We start from the raw sequence: 20720 nt of genomic DNA on the forward strand, positions 1-20720 counted from the left end.
TGTGGTAAATCTTGTCTTTTGAACTTTTATGTGCAACAGGTCAGAAAATTACGAGCGCATAAATATATCACCTGTCATCACACTGAGTTAAGGTACCAGCAAGGGGAACATGCAGGATGTTCTATGCCGTCAAAAGGCACGCTGGCAGTCAGGGAAAACAGGCCAGAGGGGAGTGGGCTGGGCTAGACTGGGGCTGGGGGATAGAAGACTTGAGCGTGCATAACTATTCACCCCCCCCAAAGTCAATACTTTGTAGAGCCACCTTTTGCAGCAATTACAGCTGCAAGTCTCTTGGGGTATGTCTCTATAAGCTTGGCACATCTAGCCACTAGGATTTTTGCCCATTCTATAAGGCAAAATTGCTCCAGCTCCTTGAAGTTGGATGGGTTCCACTGGTGTACAGCAATCTTTAAGTCATACCACAGATTCTCAATTGGATTGAGGTCTGGGCTTTGACTAGGCCATTCCAAGATATTTAAATGTTTCCCCTTAAACCACTCGAGTGTTGCTTTAGCAGTATGCTTAAGGTCATTGTCCTGCAGGAAGGTGAATCCCCGTCCCAGTCTCAAATCTCTGGAAGACTGAAACAGGTTCCCTAAAGAATTTCCCTGTATTTAGCGCCATCCATCATTCCTTCAATTCTGACCAGTTTCCCAGTCCCTGCCGATGAAAAACATCCCCACAGCATAATGCTGCCACCACCATGCTTCATTGTGAGGATGGTGTTCTCGGGGTGATGAGAGGTGTTGGGTTTGCGCCAGACATAGCGTTTTCCTTGATGGCCAAAAAGCTCAATTTTAGTCTCATCTGACCAGAGTACCTTCTTCCATATGTTTGGGGAGTCTCCCACATGGCTTTTGGCAAACACCGAACGTGTTTTCTAATTTTTTTCTTTAAGCAATGGCTTTTTTCTGGCCACTCTTCCATAAAGCCCAGCTCTGTGGAGTGTACGGCTTAAAGTGGTCCTATGGACAGGTACTCCAATCTCCGCTGTGGAGCTTTGCAGCTCCTTCAGGGTGATCTTTTGTCTCTTTGTTGCCTCTCTGATTAATGCCCTCCTTGCCTGGTCTGTGAGTTTTGGTGGGCGGCCCTCTCTTGTCAGGTTTGTTATGGTGCCATATTCTTTCAATTTTTTAATAATGGATTTAATGGTGCTCCGTGGGATGTTCAAAGTTTTTGATATTTTTTTATAACCCAACCCTGATCTGTACTTCTCCACAACTTTGCCCCTTGCAGACTCTGGGGCCTTTCAGAACAGGTGTATACAGTTGAAGTCAGAAGTTCACTTGGAGTCATTAAAACTTGTTTTTCAACCACTCCACAAAATCTTGTTAACAAACTATAGTTTTGGCAAGTCGTTTAGGACATCTACTTTGTGCATGACACAAGTAATTTTTCCAACAATTGTTTACAGACAGATTATTTCTGCTGCACTGCTGTCGTCAGGGTTCTTCCGGGTCTGGAGGTGGCAGGCAGGGCACTCTCGCGTCACCCCAGGTAGCGCAAACCCACACTTGTTCAAAGCCCTCTGCTGCGCACTGCACCATACACTCAACATCCCTGATTACCCGGTAGTTCCCCAGTGTAAGGCACTGGTCGATTCAGGCGCAGCTGGGAACTGTATGGACAGAACTTTAGCTAATAGTCTCTGTATTACATTGGGTCCCCTACCCATTCCATTACCCATCAAAGCACTTGACAGTCGACCATTAGCATCAGGTTTTGTTAGGGAAGTTACAGCACCAGTCACGATGATCATGCAGGAGACCCATAGGGAGCAAGTCACCTTCTATATATTATTGAGTCTCCTGATTTCCCTGTTGTGCTGGCTCACACTACACGACCTGTCCTTTCCCAACGCTCGGGCACACCACCCAAGCTCCGCCCCTGTGCCTTGTTCTCGAAGAAGCTCAGCTTGGCGGAGCAGAACTACGACGTTGGTGATCGGGAGCTGTTGGCTGTTGTCAGAGCCCTGACCATGTGGAGGCACTGGCCTCCTCCTCTCCTTGTTCGGGCAGGCTTCGTCGTTAGTCGTCACCGGCCTTCTAGACACCGCCGCTCCTCATCTCATCTTTCCATTTGTTTTGTCTTATTTATTACACACACCTGGTTCATATCCCCTCTATCTGTATAAGTGTTCCCTCTGCCCCCTGTCTTTGTGTGTGATTAGTTATTGTGGAGGTGACTCTAGCTCGGTGGAACTACTTTGTATTTTGTATCGCTGGGATTTTCACCCATGTGCCTTGTTTTTTCTCCAGTGCACTGTATTTACCGCACTGGAATGTTTTACGCATTGCTGCGTACCGCTGTGTTCCTGAATAAAACATATATTCTGTGATTTACCCTCCTGCGCCTGACTCCGTCCAAAATCACCCACTTCAAATATTTGCCAGACAACAACGAGACTTTGTTCCAGTTCATTTGTCCTAGGGCTGCATTCCAGTATATTCTAGCAGAGGGAATAGTAACATTTACATTTTAGTCATTTAGCAGACGCTCTTATCCAGAGCGACTTACAGTTAGTGCATACATCATTTTAAAAAAATGTCATACTGGCCCCCCGTGGGAATCGAACCCACAACCCTGGCGTTTCAAACGCCATGCTCTACCAACTGAGCTACATCCCTGCTGGCCATTCCCTCCCCTACCCTGGATGAATTGTGCACCGCCCCATGGGTCTCCCGGTCGTGGCCGGCTACGACAGAGCCTGGATTCAAACCAGGATCTCTAGTGGCACAGCTAGCACTGCGATGCAGTGCCTTAGACCACTGCGCCACTCTTGACAGAGTTTTCTTATATACTGTATGTGTTATTACAGTTATAGTTTAAAATGTCCATTCCTTCTAGCTGAATTAAGGCTACAAAATCCTCAGCAGTTGCACTTGGAGTATTGTTATATTCTCTTAAAAGAAGAATAACACCTTTACGGACAGCTCAAACAACTATTTGAAACTCCTCTGGAGTGAATGTAACATTGTGTGTTCTCATGAATTTTGGATAATCATATAGTTGTCCATCATTATTCAATAATTGTTTAACCCAGATAATGCTCTTGTAAAACCAGTTCTGGAAAAACAAAGACTTGTTTGTATGTCTTTATCATTCCAGATTGTATTTCTATGTGGGGAAAAGTTATTTGTACATGAGGTTCCAAGTTAGAAGTACTTGTTTATGAAAGTAAACAAGCTAAATAGGGATCTTACCCACATCAAAGTTGCATTTGAGTAAGAGCTCTAGACCACCAATCTGTTGGAATATTAAATTAGGGATTACAGTATATTCCAAATGCAATCCTTATTTCTTAAATAGTTTTGTATTCATTTGATCGTAAAGATTATATTAGAGGTTTTAAAATCTAGAGCATTCAACCCTCCCTGACTTTGGGTGCTACACATTACAGTTTTTCTTAAATAATTAGGTTTATTCCTTCATATGAAGTTAAATAATTTTGTATCAACCATTTTAGTTACTGACAGAGGAACATCCAAGCCAAGGGAGGTAAAAAAAAAAGACCTTCAGATTTTGACAAAAGTACACGTCCAGATAAAATAAAGATCTCTTAATAACCTGGAGTTAAATCTCTTTCCAATTTTCTCTACAATAGGAGAGACATTTAAGTTGGCCTTTTCTTTCTGATTTTGCTAACTTTAATAACAAGATATGTGTCACGCTCGTTGATTGAAGGCTCGGACCAAGGTGCAGCGTGGTAGGCGAACATTTTCATTTATTAAATGAACACAGACAAAACAACAAAATACACACAAACGTAAAGTTCAGCAGGCTACAAAGCAACTATGCAAAAACAAGATCCCTCAAACTAAGGTGGAAAAAGGCTGCCTAAGTATGATCTCCAATCAGAGACAACGATAGACAGCTGCCTCTGATTGGGAACCATACCCGGCCAACAAAGAAATAGAAAAACTAGAATGCCCACCCAAATCACACCCTGACCTAACCAAATAGATAATCAAAGGGATCTCTAAGGTCAGGGCGTGACAATATGTGATCACATCTTTTACAGGGATATTACATATTGAGTTGAAGTTGTACAGTGCCTTGCAAAAGTATTCATCCCCCTTGGCGTTTTTCCAATTTTGTTGCATTACAACCTGTAATTTAAATTGATTTTTATGTGGATTTCATGTAATGGACATACACAAAATAGTCCAAATTGGTGAAGTGAAAATAAAAAAATAACTTGTTAAAAATAATTCAAAAAAATAAATAACGGAAAAGTGGTGCGTAAATATGTATTCACCCCTTTTGCTATGAAGCCCCTAAATAAGATCTGGTGCAACCAATTACCTTCAAAAGTCACATAATTAGTTAAATAAAGTGTCACATGATCTGTCACATGATATCAGTATATATATACACCTGTTCTGAAAGGCCCCAGAGTCTGCAACACCACTCAGCAAGGGGCACCACCAAGCAAGCGGCACCATGTGACAGATCATGTGACACTTTATTAGGGGAGGGATTTGGCCGGCAGGGATGTAGCTCAGTTGGTAGAGCATGGTGTTTGCAACGCCAGGGTTGTGGGTTCGATTAAATAATGTATGCACTAACTGTAAGTCGCTCTGGATAAGAGCGTCTGCTAAATGACTAAAATGTAATGTAAAATGTAAGACGAAGGAGCTCTCCAAACAGGTCAGGGACAAAGTTGTGGAGAAGTAAAGATCAGGGTTGGGTTATAAAAAAATATCCGAAACTTTGAACATCCCACGGAGCACCATTATATCCATTATTAAAAAATTGAAAGAATATGGCATCACAACAAACCTGCCAAGAGAGGGCCGCCCACCAAAACTCATGGACCAGGAAATGAGGGCATTAATCAGAGAGACAACAAAGAGACCAAAGATAACCCTGAAGGAGCTACAAAGCTCCACAGCGGAGATTGGAGTATCTGTCCATAGGACCACTTTAAGCCGTACACTCCACATAGCTGGGCTTTATGGAAGAGTGGCCAGAAAAAAGGCATTGCTTAAAAAAAAAATAAGCAAACATGTTTGGTGTTCATCAAAACGCATGTGGGAGACTCCCCAAACATATGGAAGAAGGTACTCTGGTCAGATGAGACTAAAATTGAGCTTTTTGGCCATCAAGGAAAATGCTATGTCTGGCGCAAACCCAACACCTCTCATCACCCCGAGAACACCATCTTCACATTGAAGCATGGTGGTGGCAGCATCATGATGTGGGGATGTTTTTCATCGGCAGGGTCTGGGAAACTGGTCAGAATTGAAGGAATGATGAATGGCGCTAAATACAGGGAAATTCTTGAGGGAAACCTGTTTCAGTCTTCCAGAGATTTCAGACCGGGACGGAGGTTCACCTTCCAGCAGGACAATGACCCTAAGCATACTGTAGCCTCCTGTAGCTCAGTTGGTAGAGCATGGCGCTTGCAACGCCAGGGTTGTGGGTTCAACTCCCACGGGGGGCCAGAATTAAAAATGTATGCACTCACTAACTGTAAGTCGCTCTGGATAAGAGCGTCTGCTAAAATGTAAATAAATGCTAAAGCAACACTCGAGTGGTTTAAGGGGAAACATTTAAATGTCTTGGAATGGCCTAGTCAAAGCCCAGACCTCAATCCAATTGAGAATCTGTGGTATGATTTAAAGATTGATGTACACCAGTGGAACCCATCCAACTTGAAGGAGCTGGAGAAGTTTTGCCTTGAAGAATGAGCAAAAATCCCAGTGGCTAGATGTGCCAAGCTTACAGAGACGTACCCCAAGAGACTTGCAGCTGTAATTGCTGTAAAAGGTGGCTCTAGAAAGTATTTACTTTGGGGGGGGTTGAATAGTTATGCACGCTCAAGTTTTCAGTTTTTTTGTCTTATTTCTTGTTTGTTTCACAATAAAAAATATTTTGCATCTTCAAAGTGGTAGGCATGTTGTGTAAATCAAATGATACAAACCCCCCCAGAAATCTATTTTAATTCCAGGTTGTAAGGCAACAAAATAGGAAAAATGCCAAGTGGGGTGAATACTTTTGCAAGCCACTGTATCTTTTCAACGCAAATAATTCAAATGTCCTAATATTCAGAGATAAACCAGATACATGTGAGAAGGCATTAATACACTCAATAGCTTTCCTGACATAATTAGGATATTTTTTTTAAATGGGGGTGTCGTCAGCCAATTGTGAACAGTTTATTGTTCTTGTATCTGAATACCCTTAAAACGATCCTTATTGATATGAAGTGACAAAACTTGTGTGACCAATATAAATAAGAAAGGAGAAATTGGGCATTGTTGTTTAATTCCGCGTCTAATATCAAACCATGAGATAATTTAACAGAGCTGTTACTATTATTATAAAGTGTCTTGATTACACTTTGAATATATTGACAAACACCAAAAAATGTAAGAATCTCAAAAATAAATCTAGTGTTCAACTGTATCAAAAGCCTTGTAAAAGTCTACAAATAAAATAAAGCTATTTTCCATAATGTGCTCATTGTAGTCTATCAAGTCCAATACTAGTCGGATATTATTACATATATGTCTGCCCTTCATAAAACCAGACTGGGTATCATCAATACCTTTTTTAAAGTATTTCTGCTAAGATGGATGCAGGTAGCTTTCCATCATTGTTCATTAATGTGATTGGTCTCCAATTTTCTAACATCATAGGATCTTTGTTTGGTTTGGGGATTACAGAAATGAGGCCTTGTGTCATAGAAACAGGCAGGACCCCTAAATCAATTGCCTCCTTAAAGACATTAAATAAAAATTCAACAATATCCTCCTGAAATTGTTTATAGAATTCACTAATAAGGCCATCATTCCCTGGAGATTTGTACTCTTTTAACTTGCTGATAATTTTATTTATTTCATTTCATTTCATTGATAGAAATACAGGTTTTTGGAAGTCTTCATCTATGAATTTTACATAGTATTTGACAGAGTCTAGAAATGCAGACAGGTCACTAGTAGGACAGGCATTACTGGTGTAAAGATTACCATAGAATTCTGAAACATATTTTGAAATCTCTTTGGGGTTTTCGTTTTCTTTGTCATCTATATTAAGCTTTTGAATAGAGGTCAATTCAGATTTTTCTTCTTCTAAATTGTAAAAGTATTTTGTGTTTTTTCACCTTCCTCCAACCATCTCCTTCTTGATGTAAAGAAAATAACTGACATTTTCCTTCTTCATCAAGGTCCTCTATAGAGATTAGAGAACGTATTTCCTTAACAAGTTTCTCTTCCCTCAATCTTTTAAGTTCAGCAATTTCTTCACCTCTCTTCATGGCTGTTTGTCTTATTTCATACTTCATTAATTCCCAATATTTCCCAGAAGACATAAATAGTTGGGCTTTCCTCCAATTTTCTTGTATAATATCTTCGGCATCCATCTTGAAATTATCATCTTCCAACAGTCTACTATTGAGTTTCCAATTAGTCCGGTTTATTAACTTCAGAGCCATTAATATTTAAAGATAAGAATATAAATTTATGATCAGTAAGAATTGATTGTTCAATGGATACCTTGACTACAGTGTTATCTAATGAATTAGAAATCAACCAGAAGTCAATTATTGACTGTCTGGACATGTCCTTGTTACACCAGGTGAAGTCCTTTTATCAGGATATTTACATCTCCAAATATCTAATTATCCCAGAAAAATAAATAGATTATTAAACTCAGGATTAACAATTCTGGATCTATTAGGAGGGGAATATCTGTCAATCATCACATTAGACACAGAATTAAAATCTCCACCTAAGATACTTTTTTTATCCTGAAATACACCTTTAACTCTATTAATCTCTTCTTCAAATTCTTGAAATAATATCATGTTGTTTTGTTTGTTGTTGGATGCATAGATATTCCCTAATAAAAACATTTTACTAAAATTAACCAACGTCCAGAGTGGTGATTCTTACTACTAATGACCTTCCCTTTGAATGCCCCTCTTAAAACTGCTACAGCTGCAGAGTGGTTGTTGCCATATGATAACCAAATAGCTATATGATTTTTCCAAAAAGCTTGACTAGAAGAACAAGCATGAGTCTCTTGTAGAAAGTAAAAGTCTGCATTTAACCGTTTGCAATACAGGAAAATAGCCTTACGTTTGAGTAAATCACGAATATCGCTGGTATTAAATTAACAAAGAGATGAAGACATAAACTTCAACCAACAACCTTGTTATGCTAATGTAAGCTTTTCCGAAGGATATGTAATTAAAAAGGATTTCCATCCCATTATTAACCCCCCCTCCCCCCAAAGTATTCTTACTCCCATTGTGTAGACCTTACAATAAGCAGTTATTCATCCATACAGTAACTTGCAAATGTATTCATCCCCCTTGGCGTTTTTCCTATTTTGTTGCATTACAACCTGTAATTAAAATGGATTTTTATTTGGATTTCATGTAATGGACATACACAAAATAGTCCAAATTGGTGAAGACACCAAAAAATATTTTTCATCTTCAAAGTGGTAGGCATGTTGTGTAAATCAAATGACACAAACCCCACAAAAATCCATTTTAATTCCAGGTTGTAAGGCAACAAAATAGGAAAAATAACAAGGGGGGTGAATACTTTCGCAAGCAACTGTAATTAGCGTTAGTTTACCAGTTTTCAGGTCAGCCTTTTCTCATTCAAGTGTTTGTGTAAATTTTTTACAATAAAAGGATGCTTTTCACCTGGCAATTAGGCAGTGTTTAGGCCTACCAGTTCTGTCCAAAAGTTCTGATTTGTCCGCATTTCTTTCCCATTGATGATCACATTTGCACTGACAAATTTCCCTGCCTTTTGAGCTGCAGCCACCATCGGCCAAAGTTTCTCCCGTGTCACTTTGTCCACAGAGCTCAGATCCTCCGTGAACCTACATTTTTGCTTGATGAGGAACTCACAGTTCATTGCTCGCCTCCAGAGAAGATCCCGTGTAGATCTGTTGGTGAACCGGATGATGGTTGTCCTCAGACTCTTGTCTTGATCCTTGAGTCTTCGTAAACAATGAACGATGTCCACATTTTCCTGAAGTTTGGCTTTTTATTTGGGAATGACAGCTCCACAGATGTTAACAACTCTTCATTTGATGTCCTCACCTGCCTGCTCTGGAATTCCTTGGAGCCTCAGGTTCCACCTGCGCTGGTATCTCTCCACCTCATTCACCTTTTGCTCGGGTTCAGCCACCTTCTTTTCATTTTCCTGGCAGATAACTTCCACCTTCTTCATGTCACTTTTGAGGGTTTTCACTTCTCCAGAGATAAAGTCAACAGATTTTTTATGGCCTCAATTTTCATCATATTCCTCCTAACCATGTCCTCCAAGCCATCTGCCCTTTCATCTATTTTTGCTGTCAAAAGCATCACAAAATTGTTTTGCATCTCAAGAAGTGACACACCCTCTTACCCTCAAATTGTTTTACCCTGGGGCTTGAATGGAGTGCCGGGGTCGTAAGGTAACAGTCTGAGCTTGGGCAGGCGCAGGTTGTCAGCATTGTTGTCCATGCACACAAATGTTTCATCACCAACAGCAGTATTTCCCCCCACAGTTACATTCTGAAGAGGAGTACCCAAGACCATACCATATTTTGCTGTTAATTGTCCATCTGATGATTTCTCAATTTCTTTTCTTTTGGTTCTGGTCGTAGAAGTTTCCATGTAGACAAGCTACTTTTTGAGCTAGCTAGCTAATCTGGTTATCTAATGTTGTCGCTAACTTAAGAGTTTTAGAGGTGAATAACTTGCAGAAACCTTGGTAAACTAACTAAACCATATTCATACAGGGTTTTATGACCTTAGAAATGACCAAATTATCATATTTGGGTGAGGAAATCCAATAATTCTTTCAGCTACCAAAAACCGCATCTGCACTGACTGCAATCTTGCGCGCGCAACTACTCTGAACTGTGTGTGCTGAGCTTTTGGCGCCCAGAGCTGCTGAGGCATCACCCAAGTGGATGCTACACATTGTGAAGGAGAAATCCAGTGTCTACACGATCGTCACCAGACTCCATCTTCATCAACCATCTCTCTGACTACCTTCATTTGATCAAGCCATGAACTGTCCCTCTCCATCTTTGGCGGATGCATGCACTCAAAGACTTGGCCTCTATTGGTTGACCTAGCCAACTATAGCTACTCATGAAGATGTATTGCTTGCTTATTTTTTTTGCTTTTGTTGCGCTTTGAGATTGTAGGAAACGCTATAGACATTAAAGCTATTATTATTGTACCAAAGATGGTTTATTTAGTTTACTAGAGCAAAAAGCTCTGAAGAAGGCCAAGAGCAGTGTGCGGGTTTCTTTTTTCTTTCAACTTTACTTATTGTTACCATGCACATGCAGCAAGATAGCTCAAATGTGTGAGTGATTTTTTTTTATGTTGAAATGTTGAAAATAAAATACACGAACGGTAGATGTACCGATATCAAATATTTTGTTTGAATACAAACAATAAACACTTTTCAATAAGAACAGAAATCCACTTTGGGTTTTAAAAAAAGGACTTCACCAAAAACAGCACAAATTAATAAATAATAGCCATAAAACAAATTCTTAATCATGGCCTCTAAAATGGCCATAAGGTGTGTCACCCTGACAGTCACCTCTTTCTCTCGCTCCTTCTCCAGCGTCTACATCTGAACCATTCTGGAAGAGAGAGGAGCCCAGAGCTGCACCTAGGGAGGATGAGGAGATGATGACCTATGGGGTGATGGAGTGGCAGCCCCAGCTCCTCATCCGTCACTGCATACCACTTCTATGATGTGGCTGTGGCCTCCACTCCCTCCGTGTTGATTCCGGTGGTGGGAGCTTTCAACTCCTGAAAAAAATAGATAAGGATAGCTTTCAGCATCAAACATACTGTAGGAATGGACCCTCACATCACATCAGCACAACCCCCTTTTTCTGGACAGGGGCCTATCAACCCCTCGACCACAGAAAGTAGCTAACCTTTTTTTAAAGAAAATAGGCCTACTCATTCAACAATGGACCAAGAGGTCATCTAAAACACCTTTCTAACAGCACATCAAACATGAAGGACTGACAAAATGTTGGGCTTAGTGTAAATTATGTTGTGTGACATGATTTAGTTTTTCCTATGTTATTACAAGGTGTAATATGCTTATTACAAGTAACCATACAATGAGTACAATGAGTTTGGTGCCTATTGAATGCAAACTCCATTTCATTCACTATTGGACTGCTTCTGTGAGTGTACGGTACATGAAGAACATGCTATGGATACTTTCTCAAATTGGCACAAACATGCCAACCCTAGGAGAGGTCAGGGGAGGCTTGGATGACTCTCTCCCCCTTTTCGCGCTTGAACCAATCAGCAGGGTCAGATGGTTTGGCGGGACATTTTGTACACTCCCCTCAAATGGAGGGATTAAAATAACTGAGGAATGTTTCACACCTCAGTTCCAGTGAATTCTTTGGCTTTCAGAAGTGACTATCAAGGAATCTTGCAAGTTGTCCTATTGCCATTGAAGCCGAGCTAAGGATTCTGGATCACCAGCTTGCATCCGACTGATCCCGTCTAGATACTGTATCAGTCAACGACCACGAATGCTAGCATTCCTCGCCAAACCTATGTTGGACTCTGTTCTGCCTTGCAAAGCCCAGGACTACTCGGATTCCCCAACCTCCCAGGAATCTGATATCCGAGCTTGCGTGAATCCGACTCATTGTCAGATTGACCAAAGACCCCCAATCCATCTATTGAGTGTAACTATACAGCTAATTGCAGTGTTGGAAAAAGTACCCAATTGTCATACTTCAGTAAAAGTAAAGATACCTTCATAGAAAATGACTCAAGTAAAAGTGAAAGTCACCCAGTAAAATACTACTTGAGTAAAAGTCTAAAAGTATTTGGTTTTAAATATACTTAAGTATCAAAAGTAAATGTAGTTGCTAAAATATACTTAAGTATCAAAAGTAAAAGTACAAGTACGAATAATTTAAAATTCCTTATATTAAGCAAACCAGACGGCACAATATATAGTATCAGTCAAAAGTTTGGACACACCTACTCACTAGAGGGTTTTTCTTTCTTTTGACTATTTTCTACATTATAGAATAATGGTGAAGACATCAAAACTATAAAATAACTCATATGGAATCATGTAGTAACCAAAAAAGTGTTAAACAAAATCAAAATCAATTTTATATTTGAGATTCTTCAAATAGCCACCCTTTGCCTTTATCACAGCTTTGCACACTCTTGGTATTCTCTCAACCAGCTTCACCTGGAATGCTTTTCCAACAGTATTGAAGGAGTTCCCACATGCTGAGCTTGTTGGCTGCTTTTCCTTCACTCTGCCATCCGACTCATCCCAAACCATCTCAATTGGGTTGATGTCGGGGGATTGTGGAGGCCAGGTCATCTGATGCAGCACTCCATCACTCTCCTTCTTGGTAAAATAGCCCTTACACAGCCTGGAGGTGTGTTGGGTCATTGTCCTTTTGAAAAACAAATGATAGTCCCACTAAGCCCAAACCAGATGGGATGGCATATCCCTGTAGAATGATGTGGCAGCCATGCTGGTTAAGTGTGCCTTGAATTATAAATAAATCACAGACAGTGTCATCAGCAAAGCACCCCCACACCATAACACCTCCTCCTCCATGCCTTACGGTGGGAACTACACATGCGGAGATCATCCGTTCACCCACACGCGTCTCACAAAGACACAGCGGTTGGAACCAAAAATCTCAAATTTGGACTCGGTCTACTGTCCATTGCTCGTGTTTCTTGGCATAAGCAGGTCTCTTCTTATTATTGGTGTCCTTTAATAGTGGTTTATTTTCAGCAATTCAACCATGAAGGCCTGATTCACACAGTCCCCTCTGAACAGTTGATGTTGAGATGTGTCTGTGACTTGAACTCTGTGAAGCATTTATTTGGGCTGCAATTTCTGAGGCTGGCAACTCTAATGAACTTATCCTCTGCAGCAGAGGTAGCACTGGGTCTTCCATTCTTGTGGCGGTCCTCATGAGAGCCAGTTTCATCATAGCGCTTGATGGCTACCCGGACTATTTGCACTGCCCCCCCACCCCATCCTTTTTACGCTGCTGCTACTCTGTTAAGTATTTATGCATAGTCACTTTAACTCTACCCACATGTACATATTACCTCAACTACCTCAACTAGCCGGTGCCCCCGCACATTGACTCTGCACCGTTACCCCCCTGTATATATAGCCTCCCTACTGTCACTTTATTTTACTTCTGCTCTTTGTATTTCTCAACACTTTTTTTTGTTGTTGTTTTATTCTTACTTTTTTTGTTTAAAATAAACGCACTGTTGGTTAAGGGCTGTAAGTAAGCATTTCACTGTAATGTCTGCACTTGTTGTATTCGGCGCATGTGACCAATAAAATTTGATTTGATTTGATTTGATTTGATTTGATTTTTGCAACTGCACTTGAAGAAACTTTCAAAGTTCTTGAAATGTTCCGTATTGACTGACCTTCATGTCTTAAAGTAATGATGGAATGTCGTTTCTCTTTGCTTAATTGAGCTGTTCTTGCTTTAATATGGACTTGGTCTTTTGCCAAATAGGGATATCTTCTGTATACCACCCCTACCGTGTCACAACACAACTGATTGGCTCAAAGGCATTAAGAAGGAAAGAAATTCAACAAATTAACTTTTAAGAAGGCACACCTGTTAATTGAAATGCATTCCAGGTGACTACCTCATTAAGCTGGTTGAGAGAATGCCAAGAGTGTGCAAAGCTGTCATCAAGGCAAAGGGTGGCTATTTGAAGAATCTCAAATCTCAAATATATTTTCATTTGTTTAACACTTTTTTGGTTACTACATTAATCCATATGTGTTTTGATGTCTTCACTATTATTCTAAGATGTAAAAAAATAGTAAAAATAAAGAAAAACCCTTGAATGAGTAGGTGTGTCCAAACTTTTGACTGGTAGTGTATATATATAATTTTTTACAGATAGCCAGGGTCACACTCCAACAGTCAGACATAATTTACAAACAAAGCATTTGTGTTTAGTGAGTTCGCTAGATCAGAGGCAGTAGGGATGACCAGGAATGTTCTCTTGATTGTGTGTGTGAATTGGACAATTTTCTGTGCTGCTAAGCATTCAAAATGTAACGAGTACTTTTGGGTGTCACGGAAAATGTATGGAGTAAAAAGTACATACTTTTCTTTAGGAGTGTAGTGAAGTAAAAGTAAAAGTAGTCAAAAATATAAATAGTAAAGTAAAGCACAGATATCCAAAAAAACGACTTAAGTAGTACTTTAAAGTATTTTTACTTAAGTACTTTACAACACTGTCTAATTGCCCTTTCTCTTCCCTGCATTGGCATGATGTGTAATGTGTAGCTCTTTAGGTTAACGTTGAGTAACTGCATAACTTTAACATTAGAACTGAACCACTACTTTCCCCTTTTAAGTCGCTTCCTCCATGAAAAATTAATGGACAATACTCTTTCGCAGTATGCACCGGCGTGACCTGTTAAGTGTATTCTTGAGTGTGTAAAAGTCACTCTATACAAATTGAGAATATCATCCTCTATCAATTTACTGGTAACCTATTGAATTAATAATTTTCTCCTGTATCGATAATGTGCCATTATCATCATTCATCGTGTAATCATTTTACTATTTTTATTATTAAACTTTTGTATTTTACCTGTTGTTGTGTGTTTCTCTGATACAAAACAAGCTCTAGAAAATCATACGAATTCACAAATCTGATATTAGGCTCATCAGATATACAGTGGGGAGAACAAGTATTTGATACACTGCCGATTTTGCAGGTTTTCCTACTTACAACGCATGTAGAGGTCTGTAATTTTTTATCATAGGTACACTTCAACTGTGAGAGACGGAATCTAAAACAAAAATCCAGAAAATCACATTGTATGATTTTTAAGTAATTCATTTGCATTTTATTGCATGACATAAGTATTTGATACATCAGAAAAGCAGAACTTTATATTTGGTACAAAAACCTTTGTTTGTAATTACAGAGATCTTACATTTCCTGTAGGTCTTGACCAGGTTTGCACACACTGCAGCAGGGATTTTGGCCCACTCCTCCATACAAACCTTCTCCAGATCCTTCAGGTTTCGGGGCTGTCGCTGGGCAATACGGACTTTCAGCTCCCTCCAAAGATGTTCTATTGGGTTCAGGTCTGGAGACTGGCTAGGCCACTGCAGGACCTTGAGATGCTTCTTATGGAGCCACTCCTTAGTTGCCCTGGCTGTATGTTTTGGGTCGTTGTCATGCTGGAAGACCCAGCCACGACCCATCTTCAATGCTCTTACTAATGGAAGGAGGTTGTTGGCCAAGATCTCACGATACATAGCCCCATCCATCCTCCCCTCAATACGGTGCAGTCGTCCTGTCCCCTTTGCAGAAAAGCATCCCCAAAGAATGATGTTTCCACCTCCATGCTTCACAGTTGGGATGGTGTTCTTGGGGTTGTACTCATCCTTCTTCTTCCTCCAAACACAGCGAGTGGAGTTTAGACCAAAAAGCTCTATTTTTGTCTCATCAGACCACATTACCTTCTCCCATTCCTCCTCTGGATCATCCAGATGGTCATTGGCAAACATCAGACGGGCCTGGACATGCGCTGGCTTGAGCAGGGGGACCTTGCGTGCGCTGCAGGATTTTAATCCATGACAGCGTAGTGTGTTACTAATGGTTTTCTTTGAGACTGTGGTCCCAGCTCTCTTCAGGTCATTGACCAGGTCCTGCCATGTAGTTCTGGGCTGATCCCTCACCTTCCTCATGATCATTGATGCCCCACGAGGTGAGATCTTGCATGGAGCCCTAGACCGAGGGTGATTGACCGTCATCTTGAACTTCTTCCATTTTCTAATAATTGCGCCAACAGTTGTTGCCTTCTCACCAAGCTGCTTGCCTATTGTCCTGTAGCCCATCCCAGCCTTGTGCAAGTGTACAATTTTATCCCTGATGTCCTTACATAGCTCTCTGGTCTTGGCCATTGTGGAGAGGTTGGAGTCTGTTTGATTGAGTGTGTGGACAGGTGTCTTTTATACAGGTAATGAGTTCAAACAGGTGCAGTTACAGTTTTTCTCCATTGGTTTGGCTCATTTCTTGAAACAGAAATTACATTCTCAAAACTCTAAGATCATTTGGCAAAACAGTCTTACAGTTCAGCACAACACTATAGCTCACTTGCAAAAGCTCATATCTCTCCTAAAACTGTTCACTCATGCTTCAAAACTAAATTCCTTTCCCATATAAGGAGTCAGTGCCACGAAAATGGCAAAGATCCTTCTCAATTGCTTTGGCTCATTTCTTGAAACAGACCGGACGTTCTCAACACTCTTGGTGCTTTAGCCAAAATAACGTGGATGGTTCGGCACAACACCATGGTTCACCTGCAAAAGCTCATACCTCTCCCAAAACAGTTCACGCATGTGTCAAAACTAAATTTCCTTCTCATTTAAACAGTCAGTGCCCCCAAAATGCTTCGTCCCTTTGGCATTGTGTAAGCACTGCAAGTCAAAATGTTTAGATGTTTTGTCACTATGGCAGAGGACCATTGAAATATCCCTCATGTCCACCTTTCAGTCTTAGCCCAGTCCTTCATTGACAATGGTTACTGTACTGTTTTTTGTCTAGCTAACAGAATACAATTGTGTATAAAACTGAAAAAAATAAATAGGATTTTAGGGTAAGAGTAGCCTCCAAGGTTTGACATCACACATTGCACTCATACTGCCAAGGAAATTGTAACCATTATCATTCACACACATAAAGTAACGTCCATACATCAGAGTAAAAGAAAATGTATACAGCATAATATACTGTAATATAAACACACAAACAAAAAACAATGAAAATTATATGCAGCCTACAGTGCTGTAAATAAAGCTGGAGTTTCACAACTAACAGTTCTTCACTGGTCGCTGTCCTCACCCTCCTGGCCATCCACACGCTGCTGTCTGTCTGGCCACAGATTCTCGTCCACATCACAGCGTATATTCTCCCTTGCGATGCAACGAGGGAAGAAACGGCGTGCATGTCGCAACCATCCCCTACACTGATCTCCTGTAATATCCTCACACGCAGCGTCCATTGCATGGAGCAGGGACCTCTGATCTTGAGCCCGATGCTCATACACTCTCCACCTCCAAGCGGAGAAATACTCCTCAATAGGATTGAGGAAAGGAGAGTAAGGTGGTAGGAACACCATGACCATCCTTGGATGAGTAGTGAACCAGGCCCTGATGAGCGGGCCACGGTGGAAATTCACATTGTCCCATACAATGACATATTGTGGTAGGTGAGGCCCTCACGAGACCGCTCTCATTTTCAGGGATCAAATCAACATGAAGGCGGTCCAAGAAGATGAGGAGCTTCTGTGTATTGTATGGGCCAAGACTGGGGATGTGAGTGGCCACACCATTCTCCGATATGGCAGCACACATAGTTATATTGCCCCCTCGCTGGCCTGGGACATCCACCATGGCCCGGTGGCCAACAATATTACGGCCACGTCTTCGGCCCTTGGCCAGGTTGAAGCCAGCTTCATCCACAAACACGAGGATGTGATGGGTCTCGTTTCCTTCCAATGCCATTATTCTCTACAATAGCGTAAAAAAGAAAACATCAAATCAGTCATACAGAAGAGTCATACACTACAGTTACAGACAATTACATAGGAATGTTCTATGTTCTCCACAAGTTCAATATACTACTGGCCACTACTCCAGTGGTTCCAAACCTGGGGTACATGTACCCCTATGCAGAGGTACTACAGGGGGTATTTGACAGAAAGGGGAGGGGGGGAAATCATCAATGACTAGACTTACTGAAATGTTACAGTAAAACCCACAGTATTAGATAGATTTACATGGGGAGGCACTAATTGCAGCTCTTTGACCCCTTTTCTTATTGTATGTTATATTCTTCAAAATAAGGATTATAATGATAATTGCATCATACAGTAAGCTGCAGTTTTTAGGCGAAATGTTGAAGTCAGATAAATCAAATACTTCCATACCTGGATTACCTGGATACACAAATCAGGTAAAGTGGGTACTGAAGCCAAAAAAAGTTTGGGAACCACTGCTTAATTGTAAAAATGTTATAATGATGGACAACCAGTAACTGACTTACATGTACATACTGGTACCGCAGCTCTTTCACTCTATCAGAGTTCCTCTCAAATGGTACCCTGTAAATTTGCTTCATTGTCATCTGATGCTTCTTCAATATCCGGTCTATTGTGGAGATGCTTATAGAGTTGACATTTTGGAATATGGCATTGTCTTGTAGGATTGCAGCGCGGATCTGTCTCAATGTGATGGCATTATTTGCCATCACCATGTTACAGATCTCTTGTTCTTGTTGTTCATTGAGAAGTTTTCCTCTGCCACCTGTGCAAGGTTGTCGTCCAATCCTAGATATAGAAGTCAAAGGACAACACTCCATTCGTAATGTATACCTTATGTATTCCTTACAGAATGAGTTACCTATGTAATTGTATTGTTGTTTTACTTACAGTAACTTTACCACAATTCTAATGCATCACTGCACAGTGACTGGAATACTACTGTAAACTGTATCATCAATACTGTAGAAAATAAACTATTCCATAGTTTATTTTCTCCAATGTTTTTCTTGTCATTTTTAGTATCATAACATCCCATTGAGGTAAGATATTACTGTAGGCCTATCACACACACACACTAAATGAATAGGTAAATATGTAAATAAATATATTTCTTGCTCTATGCACAGTGTCCTGTCCTATACAACATATAATTCCATCATTGACTGACTACATACCTGTTTTCCCTGCGAAAGGTTTGGATGATGGAGGAGACTGTTGAGCGAGGCACATTAGGCTGCACTCGCGACCTGCCTCCGCCATTGTGAGGCCATGGTTGATGACATGGTCTATAATTGTGGCCCGAATTTCATCCGGGACAGCATGGTGTCTTCGTGCTCCTCGGCCTCTTCCCCCTATTCCACCACCACGCACCCTTACTCCTCCTCCTCCTCTTCTTCTTCTTCCTCTTCCTCGAGCAGGCAGTTGCCCTTGTTCATTTACTTGGCCAGGTGCCTCCATGTTCAGAAATTGTACTGGTCCTGCATGGTCAAGCTCTTTACATACATGTTTGGCAGCATTCACAGTCATGGACAGCACCTGTCAGGTAACTAAACATACTGTTTGATTGGTCATCTGAGATGTGTGAAACTCCTCCTTCGTTAGTCAAGTTCTAGTTTCACCTGACTGTCAATTGCTGTAATAAATTTATCAAATGTTCCAAGGGATTCATATATGGTATTCATGGTATTATGTTCTTGACTAATTTTGACAATTGAACAGACTATTGTGCATGTGATGACTTATACAATGAAATGACGCTGACACGTTTTGGAGCGAACAACCATTAGACTGAGAATCAACAATCAGTTTAGATCAACAAGATCTATTCACTTGGAAATTGTGCTAAATGTAGGCTACCTGTACTTAATCATTTGCAAAGATGTACTGAGACATTGAGACATGTACTTAGACATTTGCAATTTGATGAAATGAATGAGAAATTCAATTCTGTTGTGAACAATTGCCAAGTGGTTTGGAGGTTTGTCCATGTAGTTTTGAGAATGTAATTTCTGTTTCAAGAAATGAGCCAAACCAATGGAGAAAAACTGTAATACAGGTAATGAGTGGAGAACAGGAGGGCTTCTTAAAGAAAATCTAACAGGTCTGTGAGAGCCGGAATTCTTACTGGTTGGTAGGTGATCAAATTCTTATGTCATGCAATAAAATGCAAATTAATTACTTAAAAATCATACAATGTGATTTTCTGGATTTTTGTTTTAGATTCCGTCTCTCACAGTTGAAGTGTACCTATGATAAAAATTACAGACCTCTACATGCTTTATAAGTAGGAAAACCTGCAAAATCTGCAGTGTATCAAATACTTGTTCTCCCCACTGTACCTTCAGATAAATAAATTATTAAAATTTTTGTCTTATAGTGTTATTGTTAAGATAACTCATAAATCACGTCTTCTGAAGACCATTTTTGTCCAATAATGTACTGGTGTCCCCATGAATAACACATATCAATTATCCTTAGAGATAAAGTAATAATCTATGGTAATAACTTCACCAATATCCCCTTCAATACTACATGTAAAGCCCTGTAAAATGTATTATGCCGATTGCAGTACATTTCTCTGGAATACTTGCGCCTTTCTAACATGAACAGTATATCCTCATACTTACATGAAGGTGCCGGTGAAGCATAGGAAAAAGATGGGAACGTGTTGTTGCTCTCAGAGAAAAGGGGAACTTTATTAGCCAAGTACAACACAGCAATAAATGTCAAGATAACATATAATAGCTTACCGTGTATTTTTGCTTATCGTTCTCCCACTTCTTTTTCACACATGCATGTGACCAGTGGAGGCTATTGAGGGGAGGAGAGCTCATAATAATGGCTGGAACGGAATTAATGGAATGGCATCAAACACATGGAAACCATGTGTTTGATGTATTTAATACCATTCCACCTATTCCGCTCCAGCCATTACCACGAGCCCGTCCTTCCCCAATTAAGGTGCCGCCAACCTCCTGTGCATGTGACACTGCCCCCTCCATCTCACACTCCTTCACGTAGATCCTGAAAATACATAAGATGAAGTACAACACCAGGGTCTCAACTTGCTGTTGAGAGTTAGAATAGTTGTATCCACAATATGTAAGTTCGAAATGTGGTTGTGTA

The 20720-nt window shown here is 40.5% G+C and overlaps 1 non-coding gene across 1 annotated transcript; it reads right to left on the reverse strand.

The window, feature by feature from the left end:
• Positions 1-2553: 2553 nt before the first annotated feature.
• On the reverse strand, positions 2554-2634 carry trnas-uga. Its single transcript has one exon. It is a non-coding gene; the product is annotated as a tRNA-Ser (tRNA).
• Between the last annotated feature and the right edge of the window lie 18086 nt (positions 2635-20720).

The sequence above is a fragment of the Coregonus clupeaformis genome, chromosome 7 (assembly GCF_020615455.1).
Source record: "Coregonus clupeaformis isolate EN_2021a chromosome 7, ASM2061545v1, whole genome shotgun sequence".
NCBI classification, from domain to species: domain Eukaryota; kingdom Metazoa; phylum Chordata; class Actinopteri; order Salmoniformes; family Salmonidae; genus Coregonus; species Coregonus clupeaformis.